This window comes from Polistes canadensis, unplaced genomic scaffold, assembly GCF_001313835.1.
Source record: "Polistes canadensis isolate GaletaPanama2010 unplaced genomic scaffold, ASM131383v1 scaffold_131, whole genome shotgun sequence".
NCBI lineage: Eukaryota > Metazoa > Arthropoda > Insecta > Hymenoptera > Vespidae > Polistes > Polistes canadensis.
The window spans coordinates 395,109-409,093 of NW_014569678.1; the positions used below are offsets into that span (position 1 = coordinate 395,109).

Genomic DNA, 13,985 nt, shown 5'->3' on the forward strand with positions numbered 1-13,985 from the left:
TAAAATAAAAATATATAAAAATAAAATAAATACAAATTAATTAGAACTAAGAATAATACGAAGATCAAGAAATAAAATAATATTAAATATTAAAGTAATATATGTGTGAAAATAAAAATTAGAAATAAAAGTAATGAAGAATCAAACGATATTAACAAAAATCATACACGTAGAAAGGATCGTATGGGAAAAGAAAAATTTCTAACTATCGTCTAACACTTTTTAAACGTCATTTGTATTAGTATACGAGCATACTACAATATATATATATATATATATTGAGTTGGCCAAGGTGGCGATAAATGCGCCGTTTATCCTGCATTATCGTTCTTCATTAATCTTACTCCGCCCGTTTGAAAATTTCATATCGTATTAGTACAACGTAACCCGACATTCTCAGACAATAATTAACCGTCGTAAAGTACACGAACGAAAAGCATCCATTTATTATTCCATAGGATTGAGAATAAACACGCGTGCTTAAATGTTTCATCTTCTTCTTCTTCTTCTTCTTATTATTATTATTATTATTCTTCGTACGTATTACCTATCTTATGTTTTACTTTACTTTACTTTACTTTACTTTACTTTACTTTACTTCAATTCACTTTATTTTATTTTATTTTATTTCATTTCATTTCATTTTGTTACGCTTTGCTTTGCTTTACTTTGATTTTCTTTCCGTTTCATTGTGTTTTCTTTTGCTTAAACATTTATTTTGTTTTACTTATATACTTTGCTTTAACTCAAGCTAAGCTTAGTTTTGCTTTGCTTTTCGTTTTCTTTATTCTTGTTTTACATTAAGAGAGAGAAACCGTGTTAGAAGCCGACACGTTAACGGTAAACCTCTACAAGTATTTCTCTCTCTTTCTTTCTTTCTTTAAACTCTTCTTTACTTATTAACGTGAGTATTTTTTTTTTTTTATTTCTAATATTACAAATCTTCTTTTTCTATCTATCGTTAAAGTGTAAATCTTTTCCTCGAGGCTTTGTCGGAAGGAATAATACAAAAAAAAATGACGGACTCTAAGTGTAATCCAAAAATAATCTTAAGTTTAACCTGTCTATTATCTTTCCCATACAATTGTATTTTTTTTTTTTTTTGTCCTTTCATTGCAATATTCGAAAAATTAAAATTATCATAAGAACTATCGCCTGTTCAATATTTAATCTTCTCTAATAATATTTCTCCATTTTTTTTTACTACGCGTGCAATTCTTAAATAAGTGAACAAACAATCGAAAACAAATCAGAAAAAAAAATAGAAAGAAAAAACATAAAAATATATTCTCTGTTAAAAAAATCTCAAATCATTTAAACCAATTAAAAGAAGAACAAAAAAAAAATATTAAAATTAGATATATAATATGTTTTTAAAAATCCCCATTAGAAAATTAAAAAAAAAAAATCAATCAAAAGTGAAAGAGAATGAAAAAAAAAAAAGAAGAATCCCTTCGACACAAAAAAGGCCCAAAAAAAGAAAATGGAAGAACGGACAGAGACAAAGGGTCTCAAAACAAAATAAAATAAAACGAAACACACACAAAAAAATAGAAAGAAAAATTCACAACTCGCATCAGAGATATCAAACTGCCTTCCCACCTCCTCCTCCCCCTCCTCCTCCTCCCTTTGCACAAATGCGGCGCCCTACGTGCTGGACGCATTTCGCCCTTCGGCGAATCGATCTCAAGGAATCTTCCCTACCCTTCCCTACCCTTCCCTACCCTTCCACCCTTCCACCCTTCCACCCTTTCTTCCTTCCTTCCTTTTTCTTTCTTTTTTTTCTTATACCTCCCTTCCCCCTTCTTCACCCTTCCTTCTCCCTTCCTTCTCCCTTTCCTTCCTTTCCTTTCCCTTCTTCGTCTTCCTCTTTCCTTCTTTTTTTCACCTTTCATTCCTCCTCTTCCTCTTTCAGTCTCGTATTATCCTACGATCGACCACACCCGAACCCTCGAGCAAAATTTCGTCGTTGAATCAGACGAGCAACGTTTCATATATATATATAGATCTTCTTCTTCCTCTTAGAATTCCCTTCACAGTCCCTTTGTGTTCGGCACTCCAAGGGAATCCACTTTTTATTTTATTTTATTTTTTTTTATTTTTTTATTTTTTTCTTCTACTAGTACCTTTTGACTTTTCCCTCTTTATTCATTCTTTTATCTTTATCCTATCATACCATCTACTTACTTACTTACTTACTTACTTACTACTACTACTAGTTAGAACTTTGTGCCAAAGGGCATGATTCTTAGGAGGGATCATTATCGTTTTAATTCGAAGGGACAATATAATAAGGAAGAAACGATGAAGGGAATATGGAAAAGTTTCTTCATATTTTATATATATCCAATTATATAAATATTTTTTTCTTTTTTTAATTCTATCTTATCTATTCTATTATTTTCTATTATTTTCTATTGTGTTAAAATGCATTTAACTTAAAGTGCATTTAATAATCATTCGTTAGATTTCATTTAAATTTACATTTGATGACGTATGCGCGTGTTGCTTCTTTTTTACTGATCATAAAGTATTTTGTTTTTTGTTTTTTGTAATTTTTTTCTTAATAATAAAAATCAACACACCACTCTCGTAGAATTATAATACACCTTAGGGTATGAATCCGTCTCTCGGACGCTCGTTTAAATTCTCACGACTATTATCCCTGTGATCGACCACACCTGGACACCCTCGAGCGTATCTCGCGATAGTTACATACATATATATGTATATGTATATATATATACTGTGTATATTTTACCATGGAATTCCCTTTCGAGATCTTACGAATCTCTTTTTCTCTTTCTCTCTCTCTTCCGGGATTATGAATTTATATTTTCTATCTCTCTTTTTTTTTTAATATCGAATATAAAGATTCTAATTGATAATCGAACAAAAAAACTACTTCACCTTGACAAAATAACCATTACCATTTACATTACTTTATCATAAGAAAATGTTTTACGGTTTCTGCGTTATAATTATATTTTTTTTACCATTTGTTTAATTCAATCTTTTTGATTTGTAATCGTATGATCAAATTTTAGTATTATCATTGATACGAAGATTTTAATGAAATATTTTAATATTTCTGCAAGAGTAAACGCGTGCATATATATTTTATATTCAATCATTTCAATATTTGATCTTAAGAGAGAAATAATATTAAAAAGATATTATCTATGTTAAAATATCTCTCGTGCAAATAAAACATTTTATATTCGATCAATTCAATTAGATATTACAAATCTGTCGACAAATGTAATCGTAATAAATTTCAATTACATATTTCTAAAATAAGCAATAAACACCATAACACACACACACACACACACACACGTTTCATTTCAAATCTTATATAAAGATGTATATATAAATTGTATAGTTAATTATGTGATCAAAGTAAAATATTTTTATTCTCTCTCTCTCTCTTCCTTATTTCCTTCTTTCTCATACATACAAGTACATACACAAATACTCTCCATTTCTCTTCTAATATGATCTTGAAAATTAAACGGATGACAAATTTCTTCTAATAATTTTCAATTGGTCATTCGATAAGAAATTTCAGTCGACGTGTTTAACTGGACGGATTATTAGCGTGTAAGGTACGAGAAGTCGTCGATTGGCTTTCACCAACAGACTCGTGGCGAAAAACCAATTACCTATCTATCTATCTATCTATCTATCTATCTATCTATCTATCTATCTATTTATATATACACACACATATATATATATATATTTAGCATTTGGTTTAAGAATTCATTTCGAGAAGAATCGCGCTGCTCCAATAAATCCCGAACGCACGAGAACCCGATCTACGATAAATCATTTTCTAATAGCAACTGCAAAAGATTGCAATACTGCAATACTGCAACTGGCAGGAGCCAGTAACAGTGTGTTTCTGTTCTAACGGTAATTGCTCCACAGACTTCTGCATAAGCACTTATTGGAGGAGAGCTTGGAAACGGTGATATTAATGATCGTGAAGGCCAGTGTTACACATATATATAATATATGTACACTTACGAACTAATGTTTCTATGTTACTTTACTTACAAACGAAATGCATTCTTTTGTTACTTTTTTTTTTTAATTTTTTCTTTTACTTTATTATTTTCTAATGTTAGGATAGAGAGTGGGATTCACGTTGATATCTCGAGATTATTTTCCACCTACGGTAACACCATTACCATTACCATTACCATTACCATTACCATTACATTCTGAACAACCCGACAACAACCACTTTCTTCTTCGTTCATCGAGAAACTAACGCGACAAAAATTCTACTTTCGATTCGATTCCTTCCTTCTATTTTACCATATTTAATATAACAATTGGAAAATAATATAAAATGTAACTGTAATCATTTTTATTTTTATATTTCGTATATATCATTTATTTTTACTTCCCTATCACAAATGATCAGTGTATTCTTCATATAAATAATCAAAATAAATATAAAGAATATAAGATAGAAATATAAATAATATTATAATCATTAAATGACAAAATATATATTAGAAAAATAATTTAAAAAAATATATATAACAATTACGACAAGGGAAAACAAGTATCGTATATAATAAATAAATCAATAAGAAAAAAAATAAATCAAAATCAAATATCAAACTAATATTGCAACACGATTCACGATCTAATAATAAATTTCGATCTAACATAAATATAAATCACATCTCGTCGATAATCAATGAGATTAGAATTCTAACGAGAACACATAACACAATCAACCAATCTTTCTTTAATATTAATGATCACCATACTGATATTCCTTTACTCAAATGATTTTCTTTCAAGTAACCGGCTTCTACAATTGCAGTTGCATGTGCATTTGCAGTTGCATGTGCATGTGCAGTTGCANTGCAGTTGCATGTGCATTTGCAGTTGCATGTGCATGTGCAGTTGCAGTTGCATGTGCAGTTGCATGTGCATGTGCAGTTGCAGTTGCATGTGCAGTTGCATGTGCATGTGCATGTGCAGTTGCAGTTGCATGTGCAGTTGCAGTTGCATGTGCATGTGCAGTTGCAGTTGCATGTGCAGTTGCATGTGCATGTGCATGTGCAGTTGCAGTTGCAGTTAAAAAAATATATACTAAAAAAAAAAAAAGAAAAAAAAAAAATACGTAAAGAGAAAAAGAAAAAAAAAGATTGTACTTTCCAGTTGATTTGACGAGTGTTAGAGAACGTGATCGAGAAGAGTGAAAACCTATCGAAGACTACCGTTTTCGAAGATCACGTTGACTATACGTACGAACGATCACGTTCGGATGCACGAACCCGATCGAATAATAATAATGATCATGCAATTCTGTCATTATCTTTCCTTCTTTTCCTTACTCTCTCTCTCTCTCTCTCTCTGCCCCTCTCTCTTTCTTTCTTACAGAATTTTCTTCCTTACTTTTGCTCATTATACCAATAATAGTGAACTATGATTTGGTGGGAAGGGAATTTTAATCGTTTCATTTTCTTATAAACAAAATAAGAAAACATATTTGAAAGTTATTATTCGATTATATAAAGTGTTATGTGCGTGTGTGTGTGTGTGTGTAGAAATAATTTTTGTATAAGTCAAATATAGGACGGAAATGACGTCAATATGATTCGTAACATGACAAACATCTTATCTCATTTACATATCGAATATAATGTAATAATATATCCATATTGTATTGACTAATACGTAAATTGTTGTGTGTATGTAATTACAAATATATTTTTACTTTTTTATATTACTATTTAAATATATAAAATATATATAAACATACAAATAAAATATACAATTGAAACATTCATTATATTATATAATTGACAAATCTAATAACAACATGTTATATTATATATTACACTATATCAATATGTAATCTATGGGAATATAGAAATATAATTAATGACATAGATCTCATAAACTCCTAAACAATCTTTTTTTTATATATATATATTAATATATAATATAATACATGCACACAATTATCATTAGTGAAAGATCGTTGCACTATGAAAGATTGCACTAACATCTAGAAATAATGCAAGAGGGGTGAGGCGGGGGGGGGGGGGAATCCAGAGGTCGGTCAGTTCCGTCGTTATATGTTCACTGCAATTTATCCTACTAGTTTGAATTAACCGTGTGACAACAAGCAGGTAAAGTCACACTCCAGTGCAGTTGACATCCTTTGCTAAAGCAAGTTATATCTTTCAGTGTTCAGTATTACTCGATTTACGTGTTGCTTGTTAGCAAGAAAACTAAACCTGATTGCACTTACACACATATACGCCTAATGTACATAATAATTTTTTCAATGTAACGTAAAGGGGTGTTTAAAATGTTTCTTTTTTTTTTAATATATAAAAGGAAATAAATAAATTTAAATTAAAAAAAATTATTTGTGGATATTTAATGCGAAATATTCAAATTGTAATTTGATCTCATTCACGTATAATGATAAAAGAATAAAAATATATATATATATAAGTAAAATGGGGGTGGGGGGGGGAGGGAAGATTTATCCCAGAGACTAAGATTTTATTCGATGACACGCCTACCCACAAGGATACCGTTCGTCCAATCAAGGTTAATCAACGAACGTTCATTTCACCATGAGAAATGGGGTATACTTCTTACGGGGGAAAATTAATCATAAGAATGATCATTCCATACGCGAATTTTTAGAGAACAAACAAATCTTAACCTTTGCTTTTTTTTTATCTATAAAAGTATCACTCTATCCTACCATATTTCCGAAAAAAAAGAAAAAGAAGAAAACACCATAAAGTTGTTCACGTAAATTACAATTTATTATCAACGAACCGTGACATTAGTTCACTTTTTTTTTACTCGTGTATTTGCTCGCTCAAAATTGCCATCCTTTAAATCAAAATGCACTCATCTTATTCCATCATCGTCTACCATTCATTTTACCGTTGTTGTTGACCATCATTACGAATATATATATAAAAGAAACTATGGCATTTATATATACATATATTATTATATTTATAAAACGGTAATTTTTGTAGACAACCCTTTCATTGTATTTCAATAAAAACGCGTAATTATTATTAATTTATATATATATTTATAAATTTTAATTATTAATATTACTAGACAAATATATATTGATTGTTTTATTATAAATTAATAAAAAAATAATTTCTATTAAACTCACTGTACATATATTATATGTTTATATTAAGTAATAATATATTTATAAATTTTAATTATTAATATTACTAGACAAATATATATTGATTGTTTTATTATAAATTAATAAAAGAATAATTTCTATTAAACTCACTGTACATATATTATATATAATATATATGTATTTATCTATATACATCACGTGAGAATCAGAACCAAGAGTAACATTCTAACGTTAACGATATATCGTAAAACCAATAACACGATTAACGTGTCACGTCTTTTCTCGTGATTTTTCCTATCCTTAAGAATGGAGAAGCGTGACATGACTTTAACAAAAGTAGGCTGAGAACCAAGTCTCTATTTCTTCCTTCTTCTCTCTCTCTCTCTCTCTCTCTTTCACTCTTTCTCAATAATACTTTTGTTAACACACGTACACACGTATTATAATATATACACATCGTACGTAAATCTCTTCTAAGAAAAATGTTCAACAAAATATTTGCTTCGTATATCTAAAACATATTGAAACTTTTGAAAAAATATACTAATCAATACTTTTATCTCTCTCTCTCTCTCTCTCTCATATACATGCATATTTATTTTTTAAATAAAAAACTAATTATCAATTTCATATATATTATTTTAACTCTGACCAACGATCAAAACATATTTTTATTTCGAAAACTACTCGTCGTAAAACTTTTGATTTTTCTCCAAAAAACCGCAGAGAGAAAAACATTGGATATTAAAAAACAAAAAACATAGAGAGAGAAAACAAATACTATTCTTCGATATACATATATTTGTCTCGTGAATTTACTTTAAGTCTACCAACTGATAAATAAAGTTTTCATCTTTCTGCAAATACTCCAGGGATAAAAACTTATGACGTGTTGTTATCGGAAAAAGAAAAAGATGCAAGACGTGTTTGTCTAAACTTTTGGCACACACACACACACACATACCACGTGAATAAAGTTCGTACCAATATGAAAGTAATATATTATCGAAATAAATCAACATTTTCTTTGAATTTGTTTTCTCTCACATATACATATATATATATAAGGTGACTGACTTTTTTGAACATCCATTATAAAAGTAAACAGTTCACGAATTGTAAAAACACGAAAAATGATTATAATTTTAAAACAAGGTTGAAAGCAAAACACCCTCACATATGTGTGTATATATATGTGTATGCATTTTTTTGTAACATTATTTATCTATCCCCATGTGTCCACTCTTAAAATAAATCATGACACAAGTATGATTCATCTCGTAAACAAATATTATTTTGTTCAGTGTCTAGTTATTCGATATTAAAATCATTTTTTGATAAATTCAACATTAAAATCATTTTTCTATAAATTCAACATTAAAATCATTTTTCGATAAATTCAACATTAAAATCATTTTTCTAAATTCAACATTAATGTATATGCATATTTAATCGATTCAAAACACACGATGAAATTACTATACTCCCCCTCGAGCCCACCCACTCCCCTCTCCCTTTGGTTGTATCACCCAACCGGATATATTCTATATATATATATATATTGTGTACTAGCAAACACATCGATTTAATAACAGCGGATGTCCGTGAACATTGCAGTCAGCACGTTTTCCATATCAATGAACGATGCACTTCGTTCAGGTTGCATTGGTATGTGCAAGGACGATGAATTTATATGTATATATATATATGTATATCTAATATTGAAGTACAGAAAACTAGAAGAACACCTGCATAGAATACTTTCGCACACTATATTATATACTCGTTCGAATGGAACACGTGTTGTTAAAAGAAACTATCGTGATTTATCGAGGGGAACGCGTTGAAATAATATATTTCTATGTTTACGTATATGTACACGCGTGTGTACATAAGAAACAAAAAAAGACAAAATAGAAAAAGTATTAAAAAAAAATAAAAAAAAGAAAATCGAATAGAATTAAAAATAAATATTAAAAGGATTGTGTGTGTCTTTTGGATTCGCATTTAATTTCCATTTAAATATTTTCCCCATTGATTCTATGCACTTTTGTGCATACGTTCATAAATATATTATACATGATAAAAAATATAGAAAAAAAAAAGAAAATTATAGAAAATAAAATATATANGATTCTATGCACTTTTGTGCATACGTTCATAAATATATTATACATGATAAAAAATATAGAAAAAAAAAAGAAAATTATAGAAAATAAAATATATAAAGTATTACGTCTCTTTATATTTGCATTTAAATATTTTCTCGATTCTATGCACTTTTGTGCATACGTTCATAAATATATTATACATGATAAAAAATATAGAAAGAAAAAAAAAAGAAAAATATACAAAATAAAATATAAAAAAAAAATATCGTATCTCTCTTATAATTTGCATTTAAATATATTCCCGATTCTATGCACCTCTATATGCATACGTTTATATATTATAAATGCATAATAAAAATATAGAAAAAAAACAGGAGAGAAAATTGTACAAAAATAACTTAAAAAAAAAAAAAAAGAAATAAATAGAAAAAGGAGAATACACACGGTTCGTCGATTTGTGCGTTCCCTTTTATTTTTCAATCCTTTTCATCTTTCTCATTCTCATAGAATCCTTATGAGCATACAGGTAATGGACGAATGGCCAGCTGCCGGCGAAGATGTAACGCATTCGGTCCTGGGTGGTCCAGAACAGATATACGCGTTCAAGAATCTTATATGCGCCTTGCGGTGCTACGTATTCATAAGTTTTATCCATGCTGTGTGGAAAATAATGTGCCAGGCCTATTCATTACATATACATATATATATATTATATATATATTTATTACTTCTCATCGTATATATGTGTGCTTGAGTTACATACAACACGAATACTTCACTAGAATAATACTTTCATTCGCATGATTATATTAGTATCGATAACAACTCACGTATTGTAATTCTTTTTTGATTTTATTTAATAATTAAATTAATCTCAATTACCCATTCGATATGGTCATACCAATAATAATAAGAATAATAATGATGATGATGATAATTTCGATACACGGTTAAGTTTGTTTTAATTCGATCAAAATAAAATCATCTTGTACATTAATTATTCTTCTTTCATTAATTTTATGCAAGTAATATATATTTGCATTACTGATGCATTACTTTTGTCTGACAAATTTTTTTTTTTCTACAATCAACACAATTTTTAAAATATTTAAATAATGATCTAATGAAAATATCCCTTCGTATAGAAAAAATATCAGATTAATTATTAAATAAAATAAAACATTTGGAAAATATTCTCATTCGTTCCTTCGTTCTTTTAACTTTCACAAGTTAATTTTATTTTTCGATCGATAGAAAAAAAAAAAAAAAAAARAATAAAAAARAAAAARAAGTTAGAAAAAGTTTGACTTTATTTGGTCTTCCATTAGAGCAAAGATTTTACTACTACTATGATAGATCGTATCCGTTATTCGGTTTACAACAGAACAACCCACCAAGTGCTTTCTAAGAGAAGAAGAAGAAGAAGAAGAAGAAGAAGAACTCGAACTCTTTTACGAACGGGTCGGTGTTACTTCAAAGAACAAGAAAGAAGATGAGAATGTGTCCTGAGATTTTATATACATATTACATACACATATATATACATATACATATGCATATACATATATATAACGCTTCGTAAACACTCGAGGGAGTAAACATTACCAAAGGGAGAAAACGTAGTTCTTCTCTTCGTAACTCTAAACCTTCTTCCTTACTTTTTTCTCTCTCTCTTTTTCTGCTTGTTTTTTTATTTCAACTATAAAAAATTCGAAGGAAGTGAAAGGGTCGATGGGAAAAAAAAATAAAAATACGAGAGAAAGAATATTGACAAATTCTAATTCTCGAAAAGATTTCATATTAAATTATTACACTTTCTTAAATAATAATAATAATAATAATAATAATAAAACACGAACAAATAAATCAAATGATTAATTACGTATTTACGAAAAATATTTCATATAAAATGAATTCACGTTTGTGTATCAAAAATTCGAATGAGAAGAAAAAAAAACAACATATAAATAAATAATAATTATATAATATCGATTATAGAAAATTAATTAACGTATATAAAATAAAATAAAAAATAGAATCTCGTTCACGAAAAAATATATAATATAAATATAATAAAAATATATATTTCACGTTCTTGAACAATCGATTTAATATAAGAAAAAGGAAACAGATCGAAAGGAAAAATAAAATTTGATCTGAAAACGAGAGCAAATCAACACGACGCATACTAAAATACAAACAAACACACACACACACACACAGACACAGCCAACACATCATATAAACGTAAAATAAAAGAATAAAAGATAAAAATAAAGAACAACGGGTCAGGTTCAAAGCTATACTACTACGATGAGGTCGATCTAACACAGTGGCAAGAATAGCAAAGTGTGGGTTGCTTGACAGGAACGATAATAGGATCCGTCAGAGTAATAATGACGGCATGATGCCGATGAGTCATGCAACAGGAAGTCCTTTTCCCGTGAACCACTACGACCGGACACCTTCCGTTCGTTCTTCTAACTGGTACAAGGTGAAATTCAATCCGAAATCAATCGATCAATCGATCAATTCGAGAACAAATCCAAAAGAAATTCATTCGAGATCTTTTTATTCTAATCGTTCAACTATATTTTCATTTATATCTCATCGTAAATGTATTATATATATATATATATATATATGTATATTTCTAATAAATAATTATATTTGTCATAATATTTTAACACTCATTCTATCATATACATAATATATGTGTGTGTGGGAATATTTAAATAATATATTTATATATTTTTGATTTTTAACAAAATTATAAATTAATCTAAATAATATTAATTCATTCATCTTAAAATTCATATACGTGATATACTTATTTCTTACTCTTAATGTCAAGAGTCAAATTGATTAATATTTAAATTAAATCATTTTACTAACGTGTGCATCTAAAATGCACTTCTGCATAGAAATACTTTCACCTTCTTTTCTATCTGATATACAAAATATTGTGAAGAAAAAACAAAAAACAATTGAGTTGTCACAAGTTATATATATAAATATTAATTAACAATAATGTTATATATATAAATTATTTAATATATATAATATTATTAATAAATTTAATATATATAAAAATTAATTAACAAATCATTCAATATATTATAATCCCTGATCGCAAATATATATATCCGCATTGCATTTCATTTATTAGCATTAAAAGATAAAAGATAAAAACAACAAAATAAATAGATAAACATATATATAAAGAAATATACACGTTAGATTAGGTGAGATATCAAATATGTTGATCGTCCTTAGGCTACATTTCGCACAATGCAAGTATAATACCAAAGACTATCAAGAGTAAATATAGACACATACATAAATGCATTTATGCATGCATGCATACATAATTATTACGTAGATATAGTAATATACGTGCAAGTAAATGCATATCCTATGCAGTGAAAAAGGAACACATATAATATGGGTGGGTGGGTGGTTGTTTGGTAGCGATCTCTCTTTCCAAGAATATAATTCTCTCGACCTTGAACCTTCCACCATGCTACCGTATTCCTACGGCAATGCAGCACCACCACCACCACCACCACCACTAGCAGTTGCAGTAAACTTTCTGCTGCGTATGCGTTAACTCGAACGGTACTGCATAATTAATGCGCAATTCGATAACACTGCAGTTACTTACGAATCTCGAGATAAAAAAAAAAAACCCATAGTAATGCAATACAAAAAAAAAAAGAAGAAGAAGAAAAGGGAAGACAAAAAATATGAAATAAATCAATCCCATACGTGAGAAAAATTATATGTTTCTGATCATAAATAAATAATAACGTGCATTATCGTGAGTGTTATTGCATAACTTGTGATTAAGAAGAATAAATAAGAGAGAAAGAAATTAAAAAAAAAAAAATCATTTTCTATCTGAATGAACAAGATAATAAATAAATAAATAAAAAATAAGACGAGAAAGGCAATCTCGTAGCATGTTTTGGCATCTTTCCAATAGTTCATCAATCCCCCCCCTTTTTTACTTCCCTATTTCTTCTTCCATTTTATTTCTATCTCTATTTATCTTAATCTCATTTCTTTTTCTCTATACTATATATTATCTAAAGATAATCACGTAAGGAAAAAAAGAAAAAAAAAATGCCTTTCTCTCGTTGATCCTTTCATTTTCGATTCCCCCATAACCCCTCCCCCTTCTACTCCTCTTCTTTCACCCTTCGTTTTAGCACGTGGACACGTCGTCTATGAAGTTTGTTGGATCCTAATTTCACCAGAACACAACGTGGGTTTCCTACCCTTTCCCTTTTCCCTTTACCTTCCCTTTCTTAGTACTCAAACTTCTTCTTTTGTCTCACCCTCAATGAAATAGAGAAATAGAAAGAGATAGTGAGATGATAGAAAAGGGGAAGATTAAATCAATTAGATGGGGATGTGGGAGGAGGGGGGAGGGTAGACGAGTGATGATACAATAAAAACTGACGTGACGTTACTTCGTGTTACTCCCTTTTTCGTTTCTAAATATATATATAGATATATTATATCCCATAAGATGAGAAATGTGTTTACTATAGTCTTCTTAAACCTAATCGAGTTATATTTCTCTTCTCGTCAACTAAATTTGACCTGCTAGTCTTATGTGTATACAATTTTATCTCTTACACCTAATATATATATATATATATATATATGTATATATGCTTGTATGTACATAGAAATATATA

General features: G+C 28.7%; 1 protein-coding gene across 1 annotated transcript in view; it reads left to right on the forward strand.

The window, feature by feature from the left end:
- The window catches only part of LOC106788267 (storkhead-box protein 1-like), a gene marked incomplete at its 3' end in the record, with an annotated part of 48,200 nt that overhangs the window by 23,662 nt on the left and 10,553 nt on the right, over positions 1-13,985 (forward strand). The window lies entirely within an intron of this gene.